Raw genomic sequence first — 13,603 nt, 5'->3', positions numbered from 1 at the left:
ATAGGAACCCGGTTTAATAGCCTTGTTTCATACTGTTGGAATTCACCTCACCGGGTCAGCTTTTGTTTTCAGCTTATTTTGGCAGAGCCAATACACTAATTTCCAGAAGAAATTCTGGCTCCAGTCTGGTATGGAAGGTAGCCACATCCTCAGGGAAAGCAGGGTGTTTAGTTTGAGGGCTGAGTGCTGGCTACAAAAGGTTGTTAACTCTACTGACTGGTGAGTGGCTCTGCTGATGGTAGAGGGCGTTGGCCCACGTGATCTCCTTTTGCAGTCACCAAGATGCTAAGAAGGCTTCCGGTGAGAAAGGCCAAGTCTGCTGCTCTTGTCCTGAGTCTGGGGCACAGCCTGGGCTACAGTTTCAGTTTAAAACTCTTCCTTCTGTGTCTTCCCACCAAGCTACCGTGACTCTGTGAAGGATTAATGGAGGGCTTACGATACCTACAAGGCACTGAGGGCACCACGGTGAGCAAGAAACCAGCCCTGCCTCTCTGGAAGGTCAGAGGCTAAGGGCCGACGTGACATACTAATATGCCGCTGCAATGCCATGTAATTAATGCTGCAGATCACACTTCAGTGCACTGGTGGCCTGGCACACAAGATTTCTGCAGGCAAGAAAGAAGGAGGAAGGTCATTCAAGGCCTTCCTGGCGGGGGCGGGGGGGGGGCGGGGCGGTGAACGCAGAAAGGTGTTCTCTGGGCGCCTGTGTGCCTGGTGCGGTGCTGGTCCATTGGACACGGCAGGCGAAGCCCTCAAGGATCCTGCAATCCGGCCAAAGGGAGACCCAGCTGCTTCCAGTCGTGAAGCGACTGCAGTGCTGCATGGGCAGGACACAAAGCCGGACTGTCAGGGGGACTGGCCCTGCAGGGCACACAAGCAGGAGCAAGCTATCTTCCTAACACATCCCTGAACTGCCCAGCACAGAAGGGAGCACTCAGGGTCTTGTAGGGAAAAATGGGCTCAGTTCTAAAACACGTTTCATTAGAAAAATACTCAGTACCATGGAAAACACAGACAGCTATACAGACCTCTGCAGACTTTCCGCAATAGCGGAGGAACTGAAAAAAACAAAACATGAAGTGTGGCAACGCTCAGAACCTTGGTCAAAGCAAGGGAGAACATCTGACTTTGCTCTTTTTACCAGTTTCCCCTTCCCCAGCCCACTCCTTCTTAAAGGCCTGCTGGGTCCCTGTGAAGAAAACCTCTTTAGTAAGGGGGAGGTATTTACGATCTGTCACCTGTCCGAAAAGGCAGCTTCTGTGCAAGGTTCACAGGCCCCCTGATGTCACCAGGATTTGGTAACAGTCCCGCCATCACTAGGTAGTAAAAGCTTTTACAAAGTATAGCCAAAGGGTTTTCTCGAACCAGCCTGCTGCTGCGGCCGGCGACGAGGAAGGAAGGTTACATAACTCAGCCTTACATAACCCATTTACTGCCCCCTCCCCCCCAACAAAACATTCTGTCTGCGAGCTCAGGGCAGTTCGGCTTTCTTTCTACAGTCAATTCAGTAAACAGAGGAGGTCAGTGCCATAACTCACCCCTGGTTAAACTCCGACACTCCCAGGTGTGTTTCTGGGGCCTAACGATCACCACCAATTATTTTCTGAATCAGAAACTGTCCTGAGCGAGGGAGACATCAGAGCATCATGGAGCAGCCCCCTCCGGAGTCCCAGGAGGAAGCTGGTAGGAGAGGACTCCCTGCCCACCGGCAGGGGTTGGGAGCAGACCCCAAATGTGCTGGCTGCCGGGCCACCCAGCTTCAGTGCCTGGGTTTAATGGGCTCCAGAGGCACGTTCATCTCTGTGTTGGCTGTTACAGAGTGCACTCACTTAGTGCTATCGAATAACCTGTAGAAAGAAATCCCAAGTGCAATCTCAACCAGGCAGTTAAATTTAGGTTTGTTAAATACGGTAGATTCATATATAAATGCTTGTGCTCTGGGGGATCTGCGAAACCAATGCACCCAAAGCCTTAGATTTTACAGGTGAGGCCTAACATGTCATGGACTTTCTGGTGATGCTACCGCTAATTTCTGACAGACCAAGGGGGGAAATCCACGTGGCCTCAGAATTGGTGCTACATTCACTGCATTAAAGAGTCAAGATAGGTGGGGAGAAGAGAAGTTAGGCTACGTGAACTGGAGATATTTGAGGAAAAGGAAAGTATTTAAAATACTGATTTAATTGTGCACTAGCATTAACTGAATAAAACTAAGCCACATCTTAGAGAATTTTTAGAGCCTTTTGATTATTTATAATGGACCAATTCATGACATGACAGCCTTAATTGCCAGACTGGGTAAGAGAGAAAATTTCTGACACATTGTTTGGCTTTGGTATTCCCAAAACAGAGCAGGTACAAAACTAACAACTTCAGGATGGTATTCCTTTGCCTTTAGTAGAAAAATTGAACGATGATAACATTTTAAGAGAAATTAACTAACATAACCAAGGCCAGAGAGCTACTGGATAAGTGTTAGTTAGGATTTCAGTTTAGGTGTTTCCTGCTCAAAATCTCTTCTCTTGGCTACCACTCTTATTATGTCTCTGCATAAAACAACATGGGTTTTGTAGACTCACATATAATTAGGAGGTATCTTTCCAATAGCACCAGTGAATCTATCCTTCATACATATATACAGATGAAACGCATCAAGTCTGAAAAAATCCAATGCAGATGTCAAGTGCTCAGGAAACAAGTGTATTTTCTCATACACAACCTGGGCATGGGAGATCATTGGCTCCCTGCCACCTCCGAGGATGTGACAGAGAAATACAAACATAAATGGGCTGAGCCCCTTCCACTGCCCTGCCTAGAAGGGCAGGGACGTTGTTTCTCTGCCATCTTAGGAGAAGATCTTCTGCATAAGCATGACTGAAATTAACTTTGATTACTTGAAAGGACAAGCCAAGCAGCAAGGCATCAAAAGGTTTTCAGTGAAGGGCACTTCGGTGATAGCTTGTCAGGGAGAGCACAATTGGAGTTGCGACCTTCAGATCTATGGGGATATTCTGAGCAAACACTTCTTAAATAAGGTGGCTGAACTTTAACATTTTCAGACTGTGATTTCTATATTTTTTTATCTTTTGAAGGCAGTGAGAGAGAGTGAGAGCAAGAGTGAGAGAAAGAGGGAGGAGATAGAGTTTTTTTTTGAGAAATGATAAAGGAGATCAGCTCCTAGGGATAAACTATTCATATGTTACCTTCTAATATGAATTCTAAATGAGCAATTAGAAAAGAATACCTGCATCTTGCCTTCTCTCTTCTCCAATGTCTTATTTACTCCTGTTGAGATCAGACCACCCACAGTTTGATATCACTTCTAAGAACTGGCTAAAAAGTGAGAATAGACACTAACCACTCTAATTGTGTGTCCTTGGGGAGTTATTCAAACACCCAAAGTCTGAATTTCCTCATCTAACACATGAGGAAAACAGTATCTTTCTCACAAGGCCGCTGTCAGAAGCTGAGACATGTTCAAAGGGCTTAGTCTGTAGTGTCAGTGCATAAAGAGGACACAATGAACCAACACATCATCATCATCATCATCATCATCATCATCATCATCACCACCACCACCACCACCACCACCACCAGCATCACCTTTCTCAATAGTCATCAATAAAATCTTCTCTTTACACATGCGGTTAATTAGGCAAAAAAATAATGACCCCAAGATCATGTCGTTCCTATCAGAGCTCAGATGATAACGTCCACCTCTTGCCTATGAGATCGATGTCGTTTTTGCTCTAGAGTGGATGGTATCTACTTCCATTTTAGATGCTTCAGCAACAAAAATAGTTCCTTGAGGAATTCAAGAGTGTAAAGCTCTAGGAGGTTAGATGGGAGAAGGATAATAAAAGTTCCTAAATGAAACCCCTGCAAAGCTTTCTACAAATAGCATTACTGTTGCCTTCCTCATGAGGTCTTCTAAACATGTAAATATGAAAAAGAACTATTATTGTATATGAAAAATATGGAGGTGGGATAGGCTTCTTTTAGAGAAAATGGAATCTTCTTTTGTACATGTCAACCTTGGAGGAGTCAAGCAAATTTAATGCACAATCTCCACCTGAGAGGCATTTCTTCAGAAGGAATGCCAACTGTGGGAATAGTATTGCCCCAGACTCAAAGATTTACTGGAATTTCTAGAAAATGCAGAGAAGGAGGAAATTAGTTTAAATTCTTGTACGAAGAAGTCTTTTTTATAGCTGCAGAGGAACTATATATTGAACAGACTGAAAAAAAAAATGAATGCCATACACAGGCCAAGCAAGCTATAAAAGTAATCAACTCTTCTCATTTGACAGGGCGTTGGGGAATCTTTCATTCATATTGAAGGAATTCAGATATCCAAAAGATACAGAGTTCACTCAGGGGGCAATTCTGGTCACTGTATATAAATTCATGTTGATTTCCTGAGGATTTTTATTGAAGTCCAAGACAGAGTGCTTAAATCTTCTTTGCTTCTGACTGCTTTATTAGCTTTTAAATATGTAGATTGATCTTTTGATCTAATTTTAGTTGATCTATACAGGCACAGGGGAAAGTATTGCTGGGGTACCCTATTAGAGTCCATATATTTCTGTTCTATTAAATGAACAAATAGGTGTGATCTAGAATGAAGATGAAAGGTTTGTCTCCCAAGAGTCCAAATGAGAAAGACCTCCAAAGTTCGGATGGACTTCAAAATTCTATTCCCAACTCTGCCTGCAAAGAGCTTACAAAGTCAATTCATAAGTACATGGCACAGAGTGGGTGCTTGGTAAATATCTAGGGAAAGAAGCTGTGGGCATGGTATTACAAATACATAGTGTCATTTGATTTATCTAACAGATTGTCTTTCATGCAGCTGAGAAGCCAGCCAGGGACCAGGGAGAAGGCAAATCAAGAAGAAACTAGTATTAACCTCATGGTGGGGCTTGAGGAAAGCATTTTAATATTTTTTCCTGACTATCAAGTTATCATATTATTGCTCTTGAATTGCTATTTAATTTTCTTTGAGAGAAAAAGTTTTGCTCAGAGATATACTCTAGTATTGGGGACGTATGTTCTATTAGAAAGGAAGGTTAACAGCAGCGGTGCTAGCAACATTAATAAAATAATTCAATTTTCTGACCTTCCTTATAGCAGAAAGGTTAGACAAAGAGAAGTTTCTGAAATTTATGATGGCATAAATACACAGCTGGCTTACAGCTTTGCTCATCTATAGCCTAAACTCTGTTAAGATCTTACTAAAAATTGGTCAAGGAAAGCTGAGCATAGAGTGGTTTACTAAAAAATGTATCAGTTAAGTTTCTGCAAATAAAGAAGGGGACAGATATCTATGTGAAATGTTAAACCATGGGATTTTAGACTTGGAAGTAGCCTTAGGAATCACAGTATAATCCTTTGATTTTACAGATGAGAAACCGAAGGCTCACAACTATAAATCCACTTGTTGAAGCTTCAAAGGACTGAAGCCTTCTGCACTTAAATATCAATGTCTTAAAAGCATTTAATTTTATTTTTTGCAATTAAGAAAAAATTGATGACTAGCTATAATTCTTCTTTGGGGGCAGCAGAGATATTTTTTTTTTACGGTGGAAAAAAGCCCCTTAAAATTAGCCATCTTAACCATTTTTAAGTGTACAGTTCAGTAATCCTAAGTACACTCACATTCTTGCGAAACAGATCCTCAGAATTCTTTCAACCTGCAAAACTGCAACTCTGTACCCATATAGCAAAAACTCCAGGCATCCACCATCTTTCAGCTCCTGGTAACCCCTACATATAATCTCTCCTTTTGCGACTGGCTTATTTCATTTGCATGATGCCCTCAAGGTTCATCCTAGCTGTAGCATGTGTCAGAAATTCCTTCCTTTTTAAAGCTAATATTCCATTGTATGCATATCCTGCATTTTGTTTATCTGTTGATGTACAGTGGGACTTTGAGTTGTTTATACTTCTTGGCTATTATGAATAGTATATAATTCTTTTCATGTATTTTCAATGACCCTGATATAGGAGTTGACTTTCCTTTACTCCATCAAAACAACTGCCAGGTAAATTTTAGAGAGTCCCCCAAATTATCAAAATGGTACACACTAAATGCATACACAAAGAGAGATGCACAGTGTGCTACTACTCTTCCTCCAAAGGATCTAAAACAATCTTACCTTTTCATAGGCTGTGAACCATGGGTAAGCTATTACTTTTAATTCAGTTTTAACCACCATTTAGGGCATTGGAATCAATGTGGTGGTGACTGACAGTGAGAGAAAAGACGGACATTGTTCACGAGCTTCTCATTTCACAACCAGCACACTAAAAAAGTTATTGGTGGACATTTCTTTTGAATGGCCATTTAAAGACTAAACCATAAACTAGCAAACAAAAGTAAAAAAAATTGGTTTGGGAGACTCTCATCTATCACCATCCAAAATGCCAATAAACTGGACAATTACTTTATTTTTAGTGACCTACAAATAAAGTAATTTAGTGCAAGCCAAGAAAGGCTAGAAATGCTCACACATATGCACAGTCAGGTTAACAAAAATGCAGGCTACCTATGTAGTATCAACTTCTTTCCTACTATTTTTAATGGCTGCATGGAGTCTGCTCTTAATTGCTCACACCTGTAGTTTCATAACCCTGAGTCTAATACATCCATTATTTGAACTGTTACCTTATTAAAGACCCTAGCTGGGGAGGTGGTGGGGGGAGAAGGCCTCCTCAGCCAGTCACATGGCAGGGGGGGCTACTGCAGCCATATGGCCAGTGGTGCCCAGCGCAGGATGGTGCTGGAGGCCTCATGGTTGGTGGTGTGAGGGGTGCTGTGGCGGCAGTGCCTGCAGATTTCCAGTTCAGAATGGTGTACCACTTTACTTCCCTACTGGCAATGTATGTGCAGTCATCTAGCTTCTCCGCATCCTCACCTGCATTTCAGTGTTATCTCTGGATACCCATGGCCTCTTGAAGGGCTTTCTGGTTTATTCATAATCAAATCACTGGTTTTAATTTGTTTGTTTATTGGTTTGAAGATTTGTTTATTTCAGAGAGAGAAGTGAGAGAGAATATGCACCTGAGCAGGGGGGAGGGGCAGAGGGAGCAGGAGAGGAGAAGCAGACTTGCTGCTGAGGGGGAGCCCCAGTGAGGCTCTTATCCCACAAACCTTAGATCATTCCCAGCCCAAACCAAGAATCTGAAGCTCAACTGACTGAGCCACCCAGGAGCCACTCACGGGTTTTAATTTGCATGGTAGCTCGTCACCTGAAGAACCTGACATGGCCATGGCTTGACTCCACTGATTGCCTTCCATCTCAAGGATACCTCACTCTTGATTCCTCCGCTGTTGGTTCTGTGCTGCTTCAAGATACAGTTTGGAGATGCAGCAGCTATCTCCTCCAATTCTTCCCGTCCATCCTGATGTGCCCTTTTACTATGTCCCTGATGTTCTCATCAAGCCCATGAATTTAGCTGAAAGCAGTATTCAACAATTTCAAGAGAAGTTTTTATTTTTGTTCTGACACCTTAACGAGTTAGAGAGAGAGATGCATATCCAGAAATTTTATTTTATTTTTCCAGGTGGTAGAAGAGATTATATAGTCCAAGTTTGGCTGGGACTTTGCCTGGCAGAGACAAGTCGCTCTTAGGAACAAAACTAACCCAACCGTCTATGTACGAAAGTAAATGCGAAGCCATTTCCTTTGCCTGGCTATGCATCACCACCTAAAAATGGGATTGAACATAAATACATCTTTAGTTGGGTTATCTTCAGCTGTGCCAAATCAGATTTCCATTTCTTAGGCATGAGAAATTGGAAAGAATTACTCCATGTCTGTATATGTTGTATGAGTTCACATGAGCCATGTCATTACAAAGACTAAAAATGAAGGTATTAGAAATCTTGGTCATCCCGAAAAATTAATCAAAGAAAAAATTTTTCTTAAAGATTATTTATTTATTTATTTATTTATCTATCTATCTATTTATTTATTTATTTATTTATTTATTTATTTATTTATGAGAGATAGAGAGAGACAGAGACACAGGCAGAGGGAGAAGCAGGCTCCGTGCAGAGAGCCTGATGTGGGACTTGATCCTGGGGCCCCAGGATCACGCCCTGGGCGGAAGGCAGGCGCTAAACTGCCGAGCCATCCAGGGATCCCCAATAAAGAAAAACTTAACTGCAGCTCCGGATAGGATAGTCAAATTCCTTCAGATATCCTTGATGTGCCCTTTAAGGAAAATAAATGAGGCCGACAATCCCATGCCATGCAGTGCCTTATACACATCTATAGTATTTTGATGCTGCCCTTTGTCTGCAAATGAATGAGAAGCCTGCTTGGATTTGTCTTGTGTGTGACAAAAAAGCTGCCCATGAAAAGTCTATTTTTAGATGGGCTTTTTACAGAAATTCTCAATGACTGTTCTGATGTGTAAGAGATCACATTCCAAGAAGATGGTTCTTGGTATCCAAAGAGACAGAAGAAAGAAGCTATGATAGTATCTGGCAATCATGTAACAAAATGAAAATTTCAAGTGTCTTCATAAGCCTTCTTCAGGGACTGTAGCCAATGAGGCAAGCAAGAAGAAAGTGATGTTACTGACCTAACACTCAAGAGCTCTTCCCAGAAAGAGGAAGACCCTCTTGCCAAAAGAAAATGCATCTTGATGTCAGAAACACAAAACAGTTGAACTAAGGGAGTATTACTCATCTTTCATCTGGGGGCCCAGTGATCAGTTGATCCCACTGTTATCCTACCTTCATTAACAGACTGTTCGGTACCATCCCACCACACACAAATGTAAAGGACGTCATCAGATCTGTCAGGTTTGGATTTTCTTCTTCTTATTCCACTTGATCCCTAGTACTGTTCTCTTATTGGATAGTCCTATTGGATATTGGTTTTGGATAGTCTCACCTCATCCTTAACAGGCAAGAGTACATCTGTTCCCACCACTAGCCTCCATGAAAACAGTACTCATGTTAGTTCAACCAGCAGCAGAGTGACACAGGGGTTATCCCCAGCAGTGGCAGCACCATTCCTGACATCATCTCCTCATTGGATTAAAGGAGGACTCACCTGATTCTGGGAGTCATTCATTAAAACTGCTCTTTCTTGGGTCTCTCGCTGTGGAAGCTGTTTTTTTTTTAAACAATTACTTTGATATTTATTAAAACATCAAATGGACAAGAACCAAATGACATGCAAAGATTTTTCTTACTAGTGCTGTACTTTGAACACTAAATACATTCAGCTGTAATCGTTATCTTGAGAGATGGCTTTCAATTTTATATGTTAGTGGATGAATTCTACAATTCAGTTTAAAACTTTTTTTTGTTGTAATAAAGAGTAATAAGGTTATGTAAGTATTCATGTAAAAATATTTTTCCTAATAAAAGAAGATGTAATCAGTGATTCTAAAATGACAGCAACTTTTGTTTAACCTCATGTGAAGGAAAAGTTAAGGCAAACAAACTGTTAAGAAACAAAACAAAAGAAAACCCTTAACTCCTTCCACTCCCAAGCCAAAAAAACAAAACAAAACAAAACAAAAAACAAAACAAAACAAAACAAAAAAACAAAACTCCACAGAAAATAAAATGAAAAACCCTCCTTGGCTTAAGAACGACCGATGTGTAATAAAATGGTCATTACTGAAAAGCTGCTGGCAAGACTGGTATGACTCTAAAACCTTGTTGTTACCCAGCATGTCCAATCACATGCTACAGAATCAAGTATCTTCATCCAAAAACTGAAGTTACACACAAAAATCCTTTTTGGGACGCCTCCCTTACTTCACTATATATACAACCCACCCCTGATATGGGAACCAAACATTATTTGGATGGAAATTTAGTGCTAAATCTGATAGTCTACTCAAGTTGGTGGTTGGGAACTTCTCAATAGAGAATAGTTGTTCTTTCCCTAGAGATTATGATTTTGCCAGTCCGTAGCACATGCGCACACATGCACGCACACACCTCTTCTGTTACTCAGATGAGCTGCTACCTGAGGATCCAGGGCAGCAGCATGGCCTTCAGAGGATGCCCTCTGATGAACACTGAGGGCATCACATAGCTGGAAATAAATCCAAACTTTGTACAGATATACTAATTTTCACCAGGTTTCAAGAAAAAGTTGCTACATATTTAGGCTATACCTGAGTATTGCTAAAGTCACAATCCTAATTTGTATATTCAAGTAAACTTTGTTAAAGTACAGAAAGATTAGTCTGGCGATGCCTCTGCACATAGCCACAGTTTTCTGCCTTCAGCTGCTTCTTCCATTTCTTTTTTCATAGACATGTGGCTATTTAGCTAGGTATAGAACAAAGGTGACAATTCTACTTCAAAATGCCTGGAAAATACCTTTACTTTGAAGAACACAAAATATCTGTGAACTACACAAGGAGAGAAGGCCTTTGGGTGATGGCAATGGTCACCTTGAGTAGCAAGGGTATATAGAGCACAGAAACAATGATATATAAGGCAGGGTTTGTTTGTTTAAAATCCAAAGGTACAAGACAAACTACAATGAGAAGGGATGATTAATTGAGGGCTATTCTAATTAATGCCTTATAAATAGGAATCAAAACGAATACCTTCAGAACAGTGAAATGGAAGAAATAACCAACACGAAAGCATGGTTGACCTTCTTGCTCTTCTTTCTGATATGAAACACCCAAGGGGCCTTGTTTACTGTCTGAAGTAGAAAGTACCTAGGTACTTCTCTGCTGCCCAGATTGTGTGAGAGCTGTTCGCCCAACCCTAGACACAGCCCAGCTTTTGTGCATCCTTTCTGGCACCATCTGGCACATACACATAACACCTCTCTCTCTTTTTTTTTTTTTTTTTTTAAGATTTTATTTATTTGAGAGAGAGAGAGAGTGAGTGAGACAGAGCATGAGTAGGGGGAGAGGCAGATAAGAGAGGGAGAAGCAGACTCCCTGCTGAACAGGGAGCCCGATGGGGCTCGATCATAAAACCCTAAGATCATAACCTGGGCTGAAGGCAAACTCTTAACTAACTGAGCCACCCAGGTGGCCCAGGCTTCTCCTACTTTTTGATCCCACTCAGGAAGCAGAGAGGGAAGCTAGGTTTAGTGGGGGCTGGTCCAGAACTTGCTTTCAACAGAGAGGAAGTATTCATACAAGTTGCTAGGGTCAATCTGTCTTTATAGAACTATTTTATATGGACATAATGGGAATTTAGAGAAAGGGTGGAAGGATGCCTCTGCTACTTATGGGATATGACATGATGCTTGTAGCTAGAAAGAGACTGACAGACTGGATTATAATTTTCAGGGGTGAGTTGGTTTAAGAATGTCAAAGAAAGAACAAGTGTATGCCATACTTCTATTGAGTGGGCCAGGAGTCTGACTTATTCATATCAGAGGAAAAATAACCTGCCTTGTTACTTCTTGAAATCAGAATAATCCTTAGGAGTGGTGTGAAAGGCGAATGGGAAATGCTAATGCTCAGTAGAACCTTTCAGGGTTGCCACAATAAAGACAAAATCTCTCTGCACAGTAAAGATTCAAAGGAAGAAAGGCCTCTGAGGAGAGGCTGAGCTGGGTTGATGTTGTCCTTAACTATCTCAGGTACAAAACTGGGGAATGACTTAAGAATATCTTTATCCTTCAGTTTCACTGACTCAGGAGTTTATGTCCTTGAACTTCTGAGTTTGCTCTAAGCTCACATCTGGCTACTTGCCATGGACAAGCCATCCAGCTTGCACCTTGGTTTCTCTACCCAAAAAGGCCAGAAGAAAATCTCTGCTCAGACACTTCTTTAAAAACTCACAATCTTACCAACGTGCACAGTTGTATTATTAGCATCACAGCTGATTCAAGGGACCAAAGAGACGTCTGCAGAGAGCAAGATCCACTTTAAAAACTGACAAGACAGCAGGGAAGAGGTAAACAGTGTCGAGAGAGAAGAAAGTCAGATGAGGGTTCTACATTGAGCATGCCTTTACAATGCGTATCTGGCAGCTGGAAAGATGGCCAGGGCTTTCTCATCCATGGAAGAGTGAAGCTGAGATCGATGTGCATCCGGGTGGATGGTCTTTGGCTACAAGTGCAAGAAGAAGAAGGATCTGATATGAAGGGTATTACAGCTTATGTTGGTTATGTCTCATTAGATTACAGGCCAAGGGCGTCATCTGGTTTCTACTTTGCCTTCATGGTTCATTCTCTTTGAAGAGAGGTTCTGGGCAGCCAGCAAGATACCATGGTTTTTTTTTTTGGTTTTTTTTTTTTTTAAATTTTTATTTATTTATGATAGTCACACACACACAGAGAGAGAGAGAGGCAGAGACACAGGCAGAGGGAGAAGCAGGCTCCATGCACCAGGAGCCCGATGTGGGATTTGATCCCGGGTCTCCAGGATCGGGCCCTGGGCCAAAGGCAGGCGCCAAACTGCTGCGCCACCCAGGGATCCCGATACCATGGTTTTGATGGCACAGACCCCCTGATTGAGATGTATGATCCCAGGAGCCAAATATATCTTCATATATTCCTTTACTCCACAGAGTATTATTAAGAACCCACTGCAGGTGGGGCTTTTCTAGATGCTTCTGAGAACAATAATAGGAAGAATTTACTATGTGCCAGCATCCTTCTAAGGGCTTCATGTATATTAGTTTATATGAGTCTCACCATAACCTATGAGGATTGGGCCTGTTCTCATCTGCGTTTTTTATTAGGGTACCAAGAGGTTAGATATCTGGCTCAAGATCACAGTCAGTAGCCTGAGTTAGGATGTTAACACAGGGGGGCAGGCCCCAGAGTCCATGCTCTGGCCAGTCAGGCACTGGTGACCATGACAGGGGAGAGTCCTGTCCTCATGGAAGAGGAAAAAACAGACAAGGCAGTGAGTAATGTTATTTTTGGGACTGATAAATGCTGTAAAGAAAACCAAAGCAGGGTAGGAGATAGAGGGACAGAGGGAAGGCTATTTAGATTGTGTGGTCAGGATAGCCCTCTGTGAGAAGGTGAAATTGGAATAAAAGTCTGAGAGAAAAAGGGAATTGAGCGACAGGAAGGTCTGAGGAGAGATATTACAGGCAGAGGGTACAAAGCCTCCACCATGGGAACAAGCGGGGGGTGTAACAACAGCATCAGGAAGGCACCTGAGAGTGTGAGGGAGACATGAGCAATAGAGAGCCTTTGAGGACTTCTTAAGGACTTGAGATTTTATTGCCATGGTGCTATGAAGCCTCTGGAGAGTTCTGAGCAGGGGTATAACCTGCTCTGATTTTCCTTTCCTTTTAGAAAAAGATGACTCTGGCATATGTGGAGAATAGATCATTCACGTGAGGGACTTCAGATAGGCACATTAGGAGGCTTATGATAGCAGCCGGCGTGAAGAAAATCAGACATTGCTTTACTTCAGGCCTTTAGGCCAAGGTCAAATCATACCAGCACAGGGCAAGGCAGTGCGAGGAGCCCCTAATGTCTCAGAAGCCAACTAGGGTAAGCGGTACACCCGGATTTGGGAAGAGTCCTGACAAGAAAGGGAAATGAATGGGAACTTCCCAGTTGTTGACCTGTAATTGGCTAATGAGTTCTCTGATGGAACGGGAACCTTTCATTTATCGGAACCTTTCTGAGCA

General features: G+C 42.1%; 1 protein-coding gene and 1 pseudogene across 2 annotated transcripts in view; one reads left to right on the top strand and one right to left on the bottom strand.

Annotated features, from left to right (window-relative positions):
- The window catches only part of LYRM4 (LYR motif containing 4), a 162,278-nt gene that overhangs the window by 105,076 nt on the left and 43,599 nt on the right, over positions 1-13,603 (bottom strand). The gene's annotated exons all lie outside the window — the stretch shown is intronic.
- LOC129507812 (E3 SUMO-protein ligase PIAS2-like) lies at positions 2,871-9,103 on the top strand (annotated as a pseudogene).

The sequence above is a fragment of the Nyctereutes procyonoides genome, unplaced genomic scaffold (assembly GCF_905146905.1).
Source record: "Nyctereutes procyonoides isolate TBG_1078 unplaced genomic scaffold, NYPRO_anot_genome, whole genome shotgun sequence".
NCBI classification, from domain to species: domain Eukaryota; kingdom Metazoa; phylum Chordata; class Mammalia; order Carnivora; family Canidae; genus Nyctereutes; species Nyctereutes procyonoides.
The sequence above is the reverse complement of the archived record's forward strand: the minus strand, read 5'-3'. Positions and strand labels throughout refer to the sequence as shown.